Consider the following 15807-nt stretch of genomic DNA (forward strand, 5'->3'; position numbering starts at 1 on the left):
TCTTTCTATTTTGGTGGCTATGACCTTAGCTGTGCAGAAACTTTTTAATTTGTAGTAGTCCCATTTGTCGAGCCTTTCCCCTATTTGTTGTGCCCCTGGGACTCTATTCAGGAAGTTCCTTCCTGTGCCTATAAGTTCTAGTGTCTTTCCTACTCTGTCCTTCAGTAGTTTCAAGGATTCAGGTCTGATGTTGAGGTCCTTGATCCATTTTGAGTTGATCTTGGTGCATGGTGATAGGCTTGGGTCTACTTTGAGTTTTCTGCATATGGCTGCCCAGTTCTCCCAGCACCAGTAGTTGAAGAGGCTATGTTTATTCCATTGTATGTCTTTAGCTCCTTTGTCGAATATCAGTTGGCTGTAAGAGTGCGGTTTTATTTCTCGGTCTTCAATTCTAATCCACTGGTCTTCCGATCTGTTTTTGTACCAATACCATGCTGTTTTTGTTATGATGGCCTTGTAGTAGAGCTTGAAGTCTGGTATTGTGATACCTCCTGCACTATTTTTTTTTGCCTAGAATTGCTTTGGGTATTCTAGGTTTTTTGCTGTTCCATATGAATTGATGGATTGGTTTCTCTATTTCAGTGAAGAATGTGGCTGGGATTTTGATAGGTATTGCATTGAATTTGTATAACAATTTGGGCAATATGGCCATTTTCACTATATTGATTCTGCCTACCCATGAGCATGGGAGGTCTTTCCATCTCCTTGTGTCTTCTTTGATTTCCCTTATTAGATTTTTGTAGTTTTCATTGAATAGGTCCGTCACGTCCTTGGTTAAGTTGATGCCTAGGTACTTTATTCTTTTTTTGGCTACTGTAAATGGAATTGTTTCCATAATTTCCTTTTCTGTTTGTCTATTGCTGGTGTACAGAAAAGCTGCTGATTTTTGTGGATTGATTTTGTATCCTGCTACTTTGCCAAATTGGTTTATTAGGTGTAGGAGTTTGGGGACTGAGTTTTTTGGGTCCTTCAGATATAAGATCATGTCGTCTGCGAATAGGGATAACTTGATTTCTTCCTTGTCGATGTGGATCCCTTTGATGTCCTCCTCTTGCCTTATTGCTATGGCTAGGGATTCCAGCACTATGTTGAACAGAAGTGGGGAGAGTGGGCATCCTTGTCTTGTTCCTGAGTTTAGGGGGAATGATTTAAGTTTCTCTCCATTTAATATGATATTAGCAGTTGGTCTGTTGTATATGGCTTTTATTGTTTTGAGGAATGTTCCATCTATTCCTGTTCTCTCCAAAGCTTTTAATAGGTATGGATGTTGTATTTTGTCAAAGGCTTTTTGGGCATTGACTGAGATAACAATGTAATTCTTAATTTTAGATCTGTTTATGTGGTGAATTACGTTGATTGATGTACAGATGTTGAACCATCCTTGTGACTGAGGGATGAAGCCTACTTGGTCATGATGTATGATTTTCTTGATCAGTTTCTGGATCCTGTTAGCTAATATTTTATTGAGGAGCTTTGCGTCTGTGTTCATTAGTGATATTGGTCTGTAGTTCTCTTTTTTTGTTGGGTCTTTGCCTGGTTTGGGAATGAGTATGATATTAGCTTCGTAGAATGAGTTTGGGATTTCTCCCTCTGTTTCTATTTCGTGGAAGAGTTTGAGGAGTATTGGTATTAGCTCCTCACTAAAGGTTTTGTAGAATTCGTTGGTGAATCCATCTGGGCCTGGGCTTTTCTTAGTAGGGAGGTTCTTGATTACCTCCTGTATCTCCCCGTAAGTTATTGGTTTATTTAGTTGATTTATTTCTTCTTGGTTCAGTTTGGGCAGTTTGTACTTCTCTAAGAATTGATCCATTTCTGTAAAATTCTTGTTTTTTGCTGAGTAGAGGTTTTGGAAATAGCTCCTTATGATTGTTTGAATATTGTGTGTACTTGTTGTAATTTTTCCGGGGGAGTCCCTGATTTTACGTATATGAGTCTCTTCTCTTCTTTTTTTTTGTAAGTCTTGCAAGGGGTCTGTCAATTTTGTTTATTTTCTCAAAGAACCAGCTTTTAGTCTTATTTATTTGTTGAATGTTCTTTCTATTTTCAATCAGATTTATCTCTTCTTTAATCTTTGTGATCTCTCCCCTCCTAGTCGTTTTAGATTCTGTCATTTCTTGTTTCTGCAGTTGCTTTAGTTTCGTCGTGAGGGTATTCACCTGCTCTGCTTCCATTCTTTTAATGTGAGTGCTGAGTTCAATGATCTTGCCCCTCAGTACTGCCTTAGCTGTGTCCCATAGGTTTCTTTGTGATGTGTTTTCTTTGTCATTGTGGCTTATAAATTCGTTGATTTCATCTTTAATTTGGTCTGTGGCCCAAGTGTTGGATAGCAGCGTGGCATTTAGCCTCCAAGAGTGTGTATAGCCTCTGTGGTATCCTTTATTGTTGAGGGTTACCTTTAATCCACTGTGATCAGGTATAATACATGGGATGATGTCAATACTTTTGTATTTGCTGAGGTTCTTTGTGTGGGCTATGACGTGGTCTATTTTGGAATATGATCCATGGGCTGCTGAAAAGAAGGTGTATTGGGTCTCTGTAGGGTGGAAGGTTCTATATAGGTCTGTTAGATCCATTTGGGAAATGGTGTTATTTAGGTCCTCAGCTCCCTTACTAATCCTCTGGGTGTTGGACATGTCTCTTGGAGAGAGAGGAGTATTAAAGTCACCCACTATGATTGTGTTTGCGTCTATCTTGCTCTGTAATTCTGTGAGAATTTGCTTGATATATGTAGGGCCTCTTTTGTTCAGTGAGTATACATTTAGCACCGTGATTTCTTTTTTTTTTTTTTCGGGGGGGGGGTACGGGAGGTCTGCAGCCGTAAGGTTGAAACTCAAGACTGCAGCCAAGTTTATTCTTTTTTTTTTTTTTTTATTAATTGGACATAAATTTTTTTACAAGGTGTTGTGCAAAGAGGGTGCAGTTACATAGTAGGGCAGTGTGTACATTTCTTGTGATATCTTACGTCCTGTTTTTCTATCTCTTCTCTAGGTCAGGTAGACATATATACAATATACAATGTATCAAGAACATATACAGTAGTCATGTGGCCACGCCCAAGAAAGTTCGCCTAGGGCTTTAAATGTAATGTCAATATTAGACCATATGTCGACAGTAGTCTTATATGAACGTATATACCTAGCTTTTGAGCTATTGTATTCCCCTGAGAGGTCAATTTTTGACCTTTATATGTTGAGTAATTGGTTGGTTTTAGTTACATACTGTTGGGTCGCTGCCCCAGTCCGGTGGGAAATCCTATTTGACAAGCAGTTTTTGTGTCACAGACTTGGTCTCTACTGTCTCTCCGTCTCCCTTTGTTAACAGTCATATATCAGGGAGATCATGCCCCTTTGTTTTCTGTGTTCTAGGCTTGTCTCACTCAACATTATTTGTTCGAGTTCTGACCATTTCCCTGCAAATAACAATATTTCACATTCCTAATCGCTATGTAGTATTCCATTGTGTATAAGTACCATATTTTTTGGATCCATTCGTCTGTGCAGGGGCATCTGGGTTGTTTCCATATTTTGGCTATTGTGAATTGTGCCACGATAAACATGGAAGTACAAATGTCTTTTTGATATCTTGGGGTTTGCTGTTTAGGATAGATGCCTAGGAGTGGTATGGCTGGGTCATAGGGTAGGTCTATATTGAGGTTTTTGAGAAACATTCATATTGTTCTCCAAAGTGGTTGTACTAATTTGCACTCCCACCAACAATGGAGAAGGGTTCCTCTTTCCCCACACCCCCTCCAGCATTTGTTGTTGGCTGAGTTCAGAGTATAGGCCCTTCTAACTGGGGTGAGGTGGTATCTCAAGGTTGTTTTTATTTGCATTTCCTTTACTACCAGGGATGGTGAACATTTCCTTATATGTTTCTTTGCCATTTTTATTTCTTCTCTTGTGAAGCCTCTCTTTAGCTCCTTTGCCCATTTCCTAATTGGTTTATTGGGCTTGGAGGGGCTTAGTTTTTTTGAGTTCTCTGTAGATGACAGATATTAGGCCTTTGTCTGTTGCTGTGCTGGTAAATATCCTTTCCCATATCGCTGGCTGTCTTTCTGTTTGGGTGGCTATGTCCTTAGCTGTGCAGAAACTTTTTAATTTGTAGTTGTCCCATTTGTCGAGTCTCTCCCCTACTTGTTGTGCCCCTGGGCCTCTATTCAGGAAGTTCCTTCCTATGCCTGTAAGTTCTAGCGTCTTTCCTACTCTGTCCTTCAGTAGTTTCAAGGATTCAGGTCTGATGTTGAGGTCCTTGATCCATTTTGAGTTGATCTTGGTGCATGGTGATAGGCTTGGGTCTACTTTGAGTTTTCTGCATATGGCTGCCCAGTTCTCCCAGCACCAGTAGTTGAAGAGGCTATGTTTATTCCATTGTATGTCTTTAGCTCCTTTGTCGAATATCAGTTGGCTGCAAGAATGCAGTTTTATTTCTGAGTCTTCAGTTCTAATCCATTGGTCTTCCGATCTGTTTTTATACCAATACCATGCTGTTTTTGTTATGATGGCCTTGTAGTAGAGCTTGAAGTCTGGTTTTGTGATACCTCCTGCACTGCTTTTTTTGCCTAGATTTGCTTTGGCTATTCTAGGTTTTTTGCTGTTCCATATGAATTGATGGATTGGTTTCTCTATTTCAGTGAAGAATGTGGCTGGGATTTTGATAGGTATTGCATTGAATTTGTATAACAATTTGGGCAATATGGCCATTTTCACTATATTGATTCTACCTACCCATGAGCATGGGAGGTCTTTCCATCTCCTTGTGTCTTCTTTGATTTCCCTTATTAGATTTTTATAGTTTTCACTAAATAGGTCTGTCACGTCCTTGGTTAAGTTGATCCCTGGTACTTTATTCTTTTTTTGGCTACTGTAAATGGAATTGTTTCCATAATTTCCTTTTCTGTTTGTCTATTGCTGGTGTACAGAAAAGCTACTGACTTTTGTGGATTGATTTTGTATCCTGCTACTTTGCCAAATTGGTTTATTAGGTGTAGGAGTTTGGGGACTGAGTTTTTTGGGTCCTTCAGAAATAAGATCATGTCGTCTGCGAATAGGGATAACTTGATTTCTTCCTTGCCGATGTGGATCCTTTTGATGTCCTTCTCTTGCCTTATTGCTATGGCTAGGGATTCCAGCACTATGTTGAAAAGAAGTTGGGAGAGTGGGCATCCTTGTCTTGTTCCTGAGTTTAGGGGGAATGATTTAAGTTTCTCTCCATTTAATATGATATTAGCAGCTGGTCTGTTTTATATGGCTTTTATTGTTTTGAGGAATGTTCCATTTATTCCTGTTCTCTCCAAAGCTTTTAATAGGTATGGATGTTGTATTTTGTCAAAGGCTTTTTGGGCATTGACTGAGATAACAATGTAATTCTTAATTTTAGATCTGTTTATGTGGTGAATTACGTTGATTGATGTGCGGATGTTGAACCATCCTTGTGACTGTGGGATGAAGCCTACTTGGTCATGATGTATGATTTTCTTGATCAGTTTCTGGATCCTGTTAGCTAATATTTTATTGAGGAGCTTTGCGTCTGTGTTCATTAGTGATATTGGTCTGTAGTTCTCTTTTTTTGTTGGGTCTTTGCCTGGTTTGGGAATGAGTATGATATTAGCTTTGTAGTATGAGTTTGGAATTTCTCCCTCTGTTTCTATTTCACGGAAGAGTTTGAGGAGTATTGGTATTAGCTCATCACTAAAGATTTTGTAGAATTCGTTGGTGAATCCATCTGGGCCTGGGCTTTTCTTTGTTGGGAGGTTCTTGATTTCCTCCTGTATCTCACTGTAAGTTATTGGTTTATTTAGTTGATTTATTTCTTCTTGGTTCAGTTTGGGCAGTTTGTACTTCTCTAAGAATTGATCCATTTCTGTAAAATTATTGTTTTTTGCTGAGTAGAGGTTTTGGAAATAGCTTCTTATGATTATTTGAATATCGTGTGTACTTGTTGTAATTTTTCCAGTGGATTCCTTGATTTTACGTATATGAGTCTCTTCTTTTTTTTGTAAGTCTTGCAAGGGGTCTGTCAATTTTGTTTATTTCCTCAAAGAACCAGCTTTTAGTCTTATTTATTTGTTGAATGGTCTTTCTATTTTCAATCAGATTTATCTCTTCTTTAATCTTTGTTATCTCTCCCCTCCTAGTCATTTTAGAGTCTGTCATTTCTTGTTTCTCCAGTTGTTTTAGTTTCATCGTGAGGTTCTTCACCTGCTCTGCTTCCATTCTTTTAATGTGAGTGCTGAGCACAATGATCTTGCCCCTCAGTACTGCCTTAGCTGTGTCCCATAGGTTTCTTTGTGATGTATTTTCATTGTCATTGTGGCTTATGAATTCATTGATTTCATCTTTAATTTGGTCTGTGGCCCTAGTGTTGGATAGCAGTGTGGGGTTTAGCCTCCAAGAGTGTGTATAGCCTCTGTGGTATCCTTTGTTGTTGAGGGTTACCTTTAATCCACTGTGATCAGATATAATACATGGGATGACGTCAATACTTTTGTATTTGCTGAGGTTCTTTGTGTGGGCTATGAAGTGGTCTATTTTGGAATATGATCCATGGGCTGCTGAAAAGAAGGTGTATTGGGTCTCTGTAGGGTGGAAGATTCTATATAGGTCTGTCATATCCATTTGGGAAATGGTGTTTCGTAGGTCTTCAGCTCCCTTGTTAATCCTCTGGGTGTTGGATCTGTCTCTTGGAGAGAGTGGACTATTAAAGTCTAAACACTATGATTGTGTTTGCATCTATTTTGTTCTGTAATTCTGTGAGAATTTGCTTGACATATGTAGGGCCTCTTTTGTTCGGTGAGTATACATTTATCACCGTGATGTCTTGATTCTGGATTTTTCCTTGTATTAATATGTAGTGTCCTTCTTTGTCTTTTTGAGTGGATTTTAATGAGAAGTCCAGCTTGTCTGAGATCAGAATGGCTACACCTGCCGTTTTGGTGGGTGCATTTGCTTGGTAGATCTTGCTCCATCCTTTCATTCGAAGCCTGTTTTTGTCCCTTGCTGTAAGGTGGGTCTCTTGTAGACAGCAGATGTCACCTTTTTGTTTGCGAATCCATTCTGCCAGTCTGCTCCTCTTTATCGGGGAGTTTAAACCATTTATATTTAAAGAGATCAAGGATAAGGGTGTTTTTTCTCCTTCCATTTTCTTGTTGGGCTGTTTTTTCCTCTTTTTTTTTTTCCCTGTCTTTAGTGAGCTGGTCTTTCTGCTGGACTTTGGCTATTGAAGTTTCTTTCTGATTCTGTCTGTGTGTCTTTTACGATCTCTGTTGGGTGGGGCTCCCCTCTTAATATTCGCTGTAGGGCTGTTTTTTTATTCACATACTCCTTTAGCTCCTCTTTGGTGTGGAAAGATCTGGTTCTCCCTTCGAATGTGAACTCCAATTTCGCTGGATATTTGATCCGAGGTTGTAAATTGTTATTCTGAAGTACTTGGATGGTGTTCTTCCACTCACTTCGAGCTTGGTTAGTTTGTGTGGATAAGTCGGATGTTATTCGAATCCTCTTCCCACTGAAAAAAGTTTCCTTCTTCGCTTTGGCTGAGTTCAGAATTTGCTCTTTAATCTTGAGGTCTGTAGTCTTGAATATTATGTGCCTTGGGGTGGCTTTCCTGGGGTCTGGCCTGCCCGTTGTCCTATAGGCTTCGGTTACCTGGATGGGGTCCCCTGTGAGATTGGGGAAGTTTTCTGCAATAACTTTATTGAGAACATGATTAAGCCCTCTGTTCTGGTATTCGGCTCCTTCTTCTATTCCAATTATGCGCAGAGTATATCTCTATCTCTTGTCTTTGTCCATTAGTTCCTGGATTAGTCTTCCCTGAAGCTTCACCTTTTCTTGGAGTGTGGTCATTTTCTGGTTGTTGTCAGCTGCTTCATCGTCCAGGCGATAGATTCTGGATTCTATATGGTCCACTCTTTGTGTTATGGTTTCAATTGCGGAGCTTATGGATGTCAGAGAGCTACTTATGGTTGTCATATCAGCTCTGATCGTGGAAATTTCTTCCTTTAAAGAGTTGTATTTTAAATCTATTTTTTCATGCATTTCAATTCTCAGGATGTGGAGATTTTCTTTAAAGGCGGCTTGCATTGTATCCACTTTTGCTTCCATTTCTTTAATTGAGGCTTTCATTGTATCCATTTTTGCTTCCATTTCTTTCTTGGCTTCCTGTGTGTCCTTCCAGATTTCTGCTCTAAACTCCTGGAATTGTTTTCTGATTTCATTTCTGATGCTTTCGATCATTCCTGTTAACATGGCCTCATTTGCTTTTTTAGTTTCCATCTCCTCTTCAGTCGTGCTGCTTTTTGGAGCTGGCGAGTTGGCTTGCCCTTTGATGAACTGAGTTATGTTTCTTTGTGATTTGCGCATCTGGAGGTCTGTGTAGGTCTTCCCTCCCTTCTGTGTAGGCGTGTCTATGGCAGCAGGTGCGGTCGCTGTGGCCCCGCCCACCAGTGCAGGGTACGCCTACCAGAGCTGGCGCTGTCGCCAGGGGCCCCGCCCTCCTGTGCGCTGTGCGTCCACTACAACAGGCACTTTAGTGGGATCTGCCTCCCAGAGCGAGCCCCGGCTTGTTGGGTTGTGCTTGCACCCCCCTGCGAGTCCATTGGTGGGGGCAGTATGTGTGGGGCCCAGTGGGATCGACTGTCCGGGTGTGGCTTGGCACCCTCAGACCTCGCCTTTGCTGCGAGGGGGGGGACGTGATCAGGCTCAGGTGACCCTGCTGGGCTGGTATTGCCCACCAGCGCCTGTGATTTTAGTTGTAAGAGCCTGCTACGTCCAGGCGCCTCGGGTGGGGCTGGCACTGCCCGCCGTCCCCCGGCCCCTGTTGGGAAGGGGGTGGGGCCAGTTCTGCCAGTTCAGGAACCTGTGGGGCCTTGGGGCTGCTCTGCTCTTTCCCTGCTAAACTGACTTCCCAGCACCTGATGGGGGCTCCCCGCCTGATTTGGGGATTCTTTGTTCCCTCGGGGTGGGGAGGGGGAGGGAGGGAGATCTAGCTTCTTTGTTGGGCTTGGGTCTCTGATAGCTGATCTCCCGTTGGGGGAGGGGATAATGGGGGCACTCACAGTTGCTGCTTTGTGTGTGTGTCCCGCGCAGCCATTGGCCCTTCAGGGGTTAGCGAAGTGTTGTGGTGCCTTTCCCGGTTCCCTCTTTCTGTCACGCTGTGTTCCCTTGTCCGAACCCGGTGTGGACCCGAACTTCTCGTCGCTGCCAGTGTGTGTCTTGGTCCGCACCCTGCCTTGTGTCCGTGGGGTCTCCCGCTATATGAATTCTGCGCTCCTGGCAGCCTGTCTGCCGATCGCCAGGTTCCCCTTTCCCAGCCTGGCCCTGTTTGGGCCAGGGTTGGCTGGTGGGGGGAGGGTGCCCGGAGATTCTCCGGCTCCATGTAGGTTTTTGGTTCTTCTTTTTTGCTCCTTTTTGTTTTCCTGCGTTTCCCCACTGCTTCTGGCTGCTGGTTTTGCTGGCTTCTTGATGGGGTGTTGGGTGTTGGAGTTCCCAGCTCGCTATTCAGTTGGAGCGAGTCGGGGTGCCTCCCTATTCTGTCGGCGCCATCTTTCTCTCTGAACTAATTTTTTAGTATTTAAAATATAATGTCAGGGGTTGAGAATATGGCCTAGTGGTAGATTGCTTGCCTAGCATGCTTGAAGCCCTGGGTTCCATTCCTCAGTACTACATAAACAGAAAAAGCTGGAAGTGACACTGTGGCTCAAGTGGTAGAATGCTAGCCTTGAGCAAAAACTCAGGGACAGTGCCTAGGCTCTGAGTTCAAGCCCCAAGACAGGCAAAAAAATAAATAAATAAATAAAATATATTGTCTAAGGAAGTCAGAGGAAGTTGGGCACCAGTGACTCAGACCTGTAATTCTAGCTACCCAGGACTCTGGTCCTTCCCCAGCAGAAAGGCCTATGGGATTCTGATCTCCAATGTAATCAGCAAACCAGTCAGAAGTGAATCTGTGGTTAAGTTGTAGAGCTCTAGCCTTGAGTGGGGAAAACCAAGAGAGTGCAAGGCCTCATGTTCAAGCCTCTGTACCAGTACAAACAACATACATAAAAACAAAATGTGTATAGGGGCTACGAGAGTAGAAAGCTTGCCTAGGATGCAAAAAGCCCAAACTTTGGAGGGCACTTGAGAACTACCATACTCATTTTTCTGTTGAGATGGTATCTTGAACTTGTGTCCTTGAATTCTTCCTATTACTGTCTCTAGACTAGTTAGAATTAAAGGAATGAGCCACTGGCACCAGACTTTTCTTTCATTTTTTTTTGTTTGTTTTGTTTTTGTTTCTAGTCCCGGGGCTTGAACTTGGGGCCTGGGCATTGTCCTTGAGCTCTTTTTGCCCAAGACTAGCACTCTACCACTTGAGCCACAGCACCACTTTCAGCCTTTTCTTTGTATGTGGAAACCAAGGGCATGAGCACTATCCCTGGCTTCCTTTTGCTCAAAGCTAGCACTCTATGTAGTTTATTGGGGGAAAAACAAACTGCCAGCCCACACAAAATGGAGGCATGGGGACACAGAGGGGAAGGAAAAAGAGAGAAAAGAACAAGAGAGTAAGAGAGAAAAGGAGAGCGAGGACTGCGTTGAGCCAGATTATATAAGAAAAGGTGGGAGATATGGCCAGATGGATTGGACGTGACCTCAGAGAAGGAGGAGGTAACTGCTTCCAGGTGAGTTACTTAGGTAACTCAGGTACTGGGTCTAGACAAAAAGGTGGGGAGCATCTGCACACAGCCCTCCTGGGGGTGGACCTTACATTCTGGCCTTTTAATAATTATGAAAAAGGGGGCTGGAAATATGGCCTAATGGCAAGATTGCTTGCCTCGTATACATGAAGTCCTGAGTTCAATTCCTCAGCACCACATATATAGTAGAGGCCAGAAGTGGTCCTGTGGCTTGGCAGAGTGCTAGCTAGCCTTGAGCAAAAAGAAGCCAGGGACAGTGCTCAGGCCCTGAGTCCAGTCCCCAGGACTGACAAAAAAAAATAATTATTATGAAAAAGGGCACTGATTCTCTCTGGCTACTTCTTGCTGGCAAGGGACATCAACATTAGGTGTAAAAGGTGGAGATGTGGCCCCTCTGGGAGAAGGCAAGCAGCAGCTATCCCTTGGTGGTCCTTGAATGAAACCTGGAAGAAGTCTCATGAGGCAGGGGCTATAACTTATTAGGAATTGACCACAAATACTTGTCAGAGTTATTTCTCTAAAATGTCCCACTTTTTCCTTTGGCCTGTGAAGTAGATCAAACCCAGAATGGCTAGCCTTTGAGAGATAACCTAGAGGCGGCGGTCCCTGGAACCCAGCCTGAGTCACACTCCCGAGGGCACAGCCAAAAGGACTACTGAGACTGATTTTCTAGCCTAGGAGGAGTTTTGACTTTATGGAGTAGTCTGGTGAGAACATAGGAGTCTATAAGTGTTGGGACCCCTTTCACCCTCGCGTGTTTCCTGCCCTATCCCGCCGGGCGGAAAGCTGGAGTGCAGCCCAACGTGCAAACCTTGGCAGTGCGTAGTCGCGAGATGCCCCTCCTCCCCTCACACACTTAAAGAATGACATGGGAGTCACACGGGCTGTCTCGGTGTAAGCTTCTGGAACTTCCACCAGTTTTACTCAGGGGAGGGGTTTATATAACAGTAATGGTGGCAGGAAGGGGAGGGACTAACTACATACTAGCGATAGGCTGATAAGCTGCCCATCATAGTGATGTCACAGAACTTCCTCTATGGGCGGTCATCACATCTCATAGGACCGCCCCTTGGGCCTGGCCTGGTGCCATTTTCATACACACGTGGCCGAGGCGGAAGGCGGGGCTGGTTTGCTACCTCTTCCTGTTCTGGACCCGGAAGGGGGTAAGAGTGGCTAACAGTCAAGCAGCCCCAGGGCGGGAGAAGAGGCAGGCCTCTCGGGACTGCCCCTTAAAGGTATAGCCAGAGCCCAACATATAAGGACATAAATGGGGGTCCACAGGACATAGACAGGGAGTCTGTAAGGACATAGAGTCAAATTCGCAGTTCAGGCATCTCTGAAATGAGAACAGACTGGCCAGAAAGGCATAAGGGGTCCCTATGGTGTGGTCAGACAAACAGGGGACCTGTAGTCGGGAGTCACACCAGACGCAGAGAAGAGATGGTATAGTAGATGCATAGGCCACAATGGTAAGGGTAAGAAGTCCGAAGTTAGGATCCTCTGGCTTTTGGCAGTTTGGTCGGAGGAGGAGTAGTCAAGGAGGCAGATTGACCCTCAGAAGAGAAGAGGGAGGAGGGGATCCAGCGACTCCTGACTTTGTCCCCTCCAGAGTCATGGCACCAGATGTAAGGTTCACCAGAAAGGAAACCTGCCATATGGTTCAGGCAGAAAGGAGTTTACTGGGGGGATAGCAAACTTCTAGCCCACACAAGATGGAGGTATGGAGAGACAGAGAGGAAGGAGGAAGAGAAAGAGAGAGAAGAGCAAGGGAGAGTAAGAGAGAAAAGGAAAAAGAGAATGGGGACTGTGCTGAGCTGGGTTATATAGGAAACAGTGGGAGATATGGCCAGGTGGATTGGATGTGACCTCAGAGAAGGAGGAGGTAACTGTCTCCAGGTGTGCCAATTATTTAGGTAACTCAGGTTCTGGGTGCAGACTTAAACAGGTAGAGGGCATCTTCATAGAGCCCTCCGGGGAGTGGACCTTACAACCACATGGGCCACAGTGCCATTTCAGCTTTTTATGATGTATTGCTGGTAAATATCTTTTCCTAATTGGTTAGCTGAATCCATCTGGGCCTGGGCTTTTCCTTGTTGTAAGACTTCAGATTATTTTCTTTATCTAATTGTATGTAATTGGTTTATTTAATTGATTTATATCTTTTTAGTTCAGTTTGGGCAATTTGTATTTCTCTGGAAATCCATCCATTTCTGCTAGGTTTTCCTTCTTTAGTGAGTATAGATTTTGGAAATAGTTCTTTATTATTTGAATATCTTGGATATTTGTTGTATTTTTTCCTGTGGCATCCCTGATGTTAATGATTTGAATCTCTTCTATTTTTCAATTATTTTGCAATCTGTCAATTTTACTAATTAAAAAACCCAGCCTTTTGTTTCATTAATGTTATATATAGTTTTAAATTTTTCTATCTCATTGATTTCTGCCCTAATCTTTGTTATCTATCTCTCTCTGTCTCTCTCTCGTAGCTTTAGATTTAATTTCTTCTTGCTTTTCTAAACTTTTAATTGCATCATAAGATTATTTACTTGAGCAGATTCTGTTTTCTAGAACTCATGCTTTTCAAGGTTCTTCTGTGAAGGAATCCTAATTCCCCAGGGTCAAGTGAAGCATCAGGTACATGCTTGCATGCGTGTCCATGGGAAGGTCATTCTGATCTTAGCTCCCAGGGGACCATAGGCAGAACATTGTACTCTGGGCCTGGCCAAGAACACTGCCCTTGGTCCCAAAGAGACCATAGCCCATTTTTTATTTTCTGCTTCCTTGTTAAGTCCCATATAAACCCTGCCCGGAATCCAGTTCCTCACACAACCTCCATAACCATGAGAAGGTCTGTGCCCCTCGCTGGCAATAAGCAGTCCTGGCCTGTTGACAATCAAGTCTGGTCTATTCCTTTTCCATTCTCCTCCATTTTCCCAACACTCTGCCTTTGCTCTCTTGTTTTCAGGCCAGAACCTGGACTCCTGTTCTGATTTCACTTTCACTTTCCACTGTTCTTGGGAGTTTACTTGTTTATTCTATGAAGGTTGCTTTAATTCTCTTCCTTTTTATGTCTTGTTATCTTTTTTCTCTGTTCATATGTGTGTAGGTGCATGTGTGAACATGGGCTTGTGTGTATGCTATTTTGCTTAAAAGCCATTTGATTTTGATCTTAGTTTTTTTCTTTTCCTATTTTGTTCTAAACTGTTTCTACCTGAGCTTCTTCTGTGATCTATGTCAAAAGACCAGTTGAAGCTAGATGCTAGTGCTCATGTCTGCAATTCTCCCTGAAATCTGAAGGATTCTGATTTGAAGCCAGCATGGACAGAAAAGTCTTCAAAACTCCATCTCCAAAATTAGCCAGCAACAATCCAGGCTGGAGGTATGACTCAAGTACTAGACTACCAGCTGAGCAAGTGTGAAGTGAGGCCCTAAATTCAAATCCTAGCACAGGCAATAAATTAATAAAGATTTGAAGGACTTGACTTTGTGTGCACTCTGATCTAGTTCTATCCAATGTTCTTAGCATTAAATGTTGCTTAAGGTCAGTTTCAGCTCACCTTAACACCATTGTAACAATGCCTAGCTACTCCCAAACAAAGTATGAAAATCATTTAACAGCAATTGTGAACAATAAAGATGGCATTTTGTTCAGTGGTTGTTTTTTATGTCATTAGTATTATTTGTGTGTGTGTCAGTCCTGGGCCTGGAATACAGGGCCTACCCACTGTCCCTGAGCTTTCTTGCTCAAAGTTAGCACTCTACCACTTGAGTCACAGTTCTATTTCTGACTTTTTGGAGGCTCCTCAAAGATAAGTCTCATGGGTTGTCCTGCCTGTGCTGGCTTCAAACCACAAACCTCAGATCTCAGTCTCCTGAGTAGCTAGGATTACAGGTGAGCCTCTGGTGCCTGACATATACACATATACACATACATAAATGTGTATATATATATATATCACATATATGTATTTTGAATCTACCTGTCTATCTATCTATCTTGAAAGACATCATAGATAAGATGTTAGGGAGCCCATGAAACCCCTCAAATGCAACATTGTAAGTATGAGTGTATGACATTTTTAGGCCTGTCGAAGATCATTTAGTTTCCTTGGATGCCAACTTCTCTCCTTCCTCACAAATAGACAGGTACCACTAGTAGTATAAAAAATACAACTTGTACTAAAAAACAAACAGAGCTGGTGGACTGGCACCTGCATGCATACACATACACGTACACAGGCACAAGAACTGCTAGGAAATGTGTGTGCACACATACATACACATACATATACAAACACTACAATTCATGACATATAAAATGTTGTCTCCCATAAAACCTTGGGGAAGTGTCAAGCTTTCCAATGCCCCAGAGAGCCCTCTCCATTTCCCACCCTGCATCTTTCTAGGCTACCCAGTAGGTGAAGTGAGCACTCGAAGAGGCAGTTTATACATTTACCCTAATGGATTGGGGTTATGGATACGGAGAATAAGAGTGTTCTTGCAGTCATGGAGTTTACTTTAGGGAAGTCAGACTACAAACAAATGCAGATGTAAATAAATAGAAGGTAGTGATAAGTGTTAGGAAAAATAGTCAAAGTATGGGGATAGAGAGGCAAGCTGAGCTGCTGGGATGGGTGGAACCCTGTTCTAGAACTGGGGAGTTGGAGAGGCAGCTCCAGGCCTGATTGTTGGTATCAGGTGAAGGAACTTGGAACTGGCAGATTGTCAAGGAGTCCCTTGCTGGAGGGGGCACTCCCCTCCCAAGCAGTTGGACTCTCAGAAGCAACAGCCCTGCATGGGGAAGTCTGCCCAGCATGCTCTCCAGAGGCAAGCATTGCCCAGGCTGGCATCATCCATGGAGGTTCCCCATTCCCTATTTGGGTATGTGCTGCCAACAGGTGAGCCCAAAGCCCACCTGGTGACTTTGTGCCCAAATGACCTGTGCACTATCCTGTGAGATTCATCTTCTAAAACACCCATTTGGCTTGCCTGGACACGTGTGTGTGTGTGTGTGTGTGTGTGTGTGTGTGTGTGTGTGTGTGTGTGTGTGTTTGCTCGCATGTGCATGCATGCCAAGTTGAACTCAGGAACTCACACTCTGGCTTGCTTAGCCTTTTCACTCACAGCTGGTGTTC

This window comes from Perognathus longimembris, chromosome 10 (assembly GCF_023159225.1).
Source record: "Perognathus longimembris pacificus isolate PPM17 chromosome 10, ASM2315922v1, whole genome shotgun sequence".
Taxonomy (NCBI): Eukaryota; Metazoa; Chordata; class Mammalia; order Rodentia; family Heteromyidae; genus Perognathus; species Perognathus longimembris.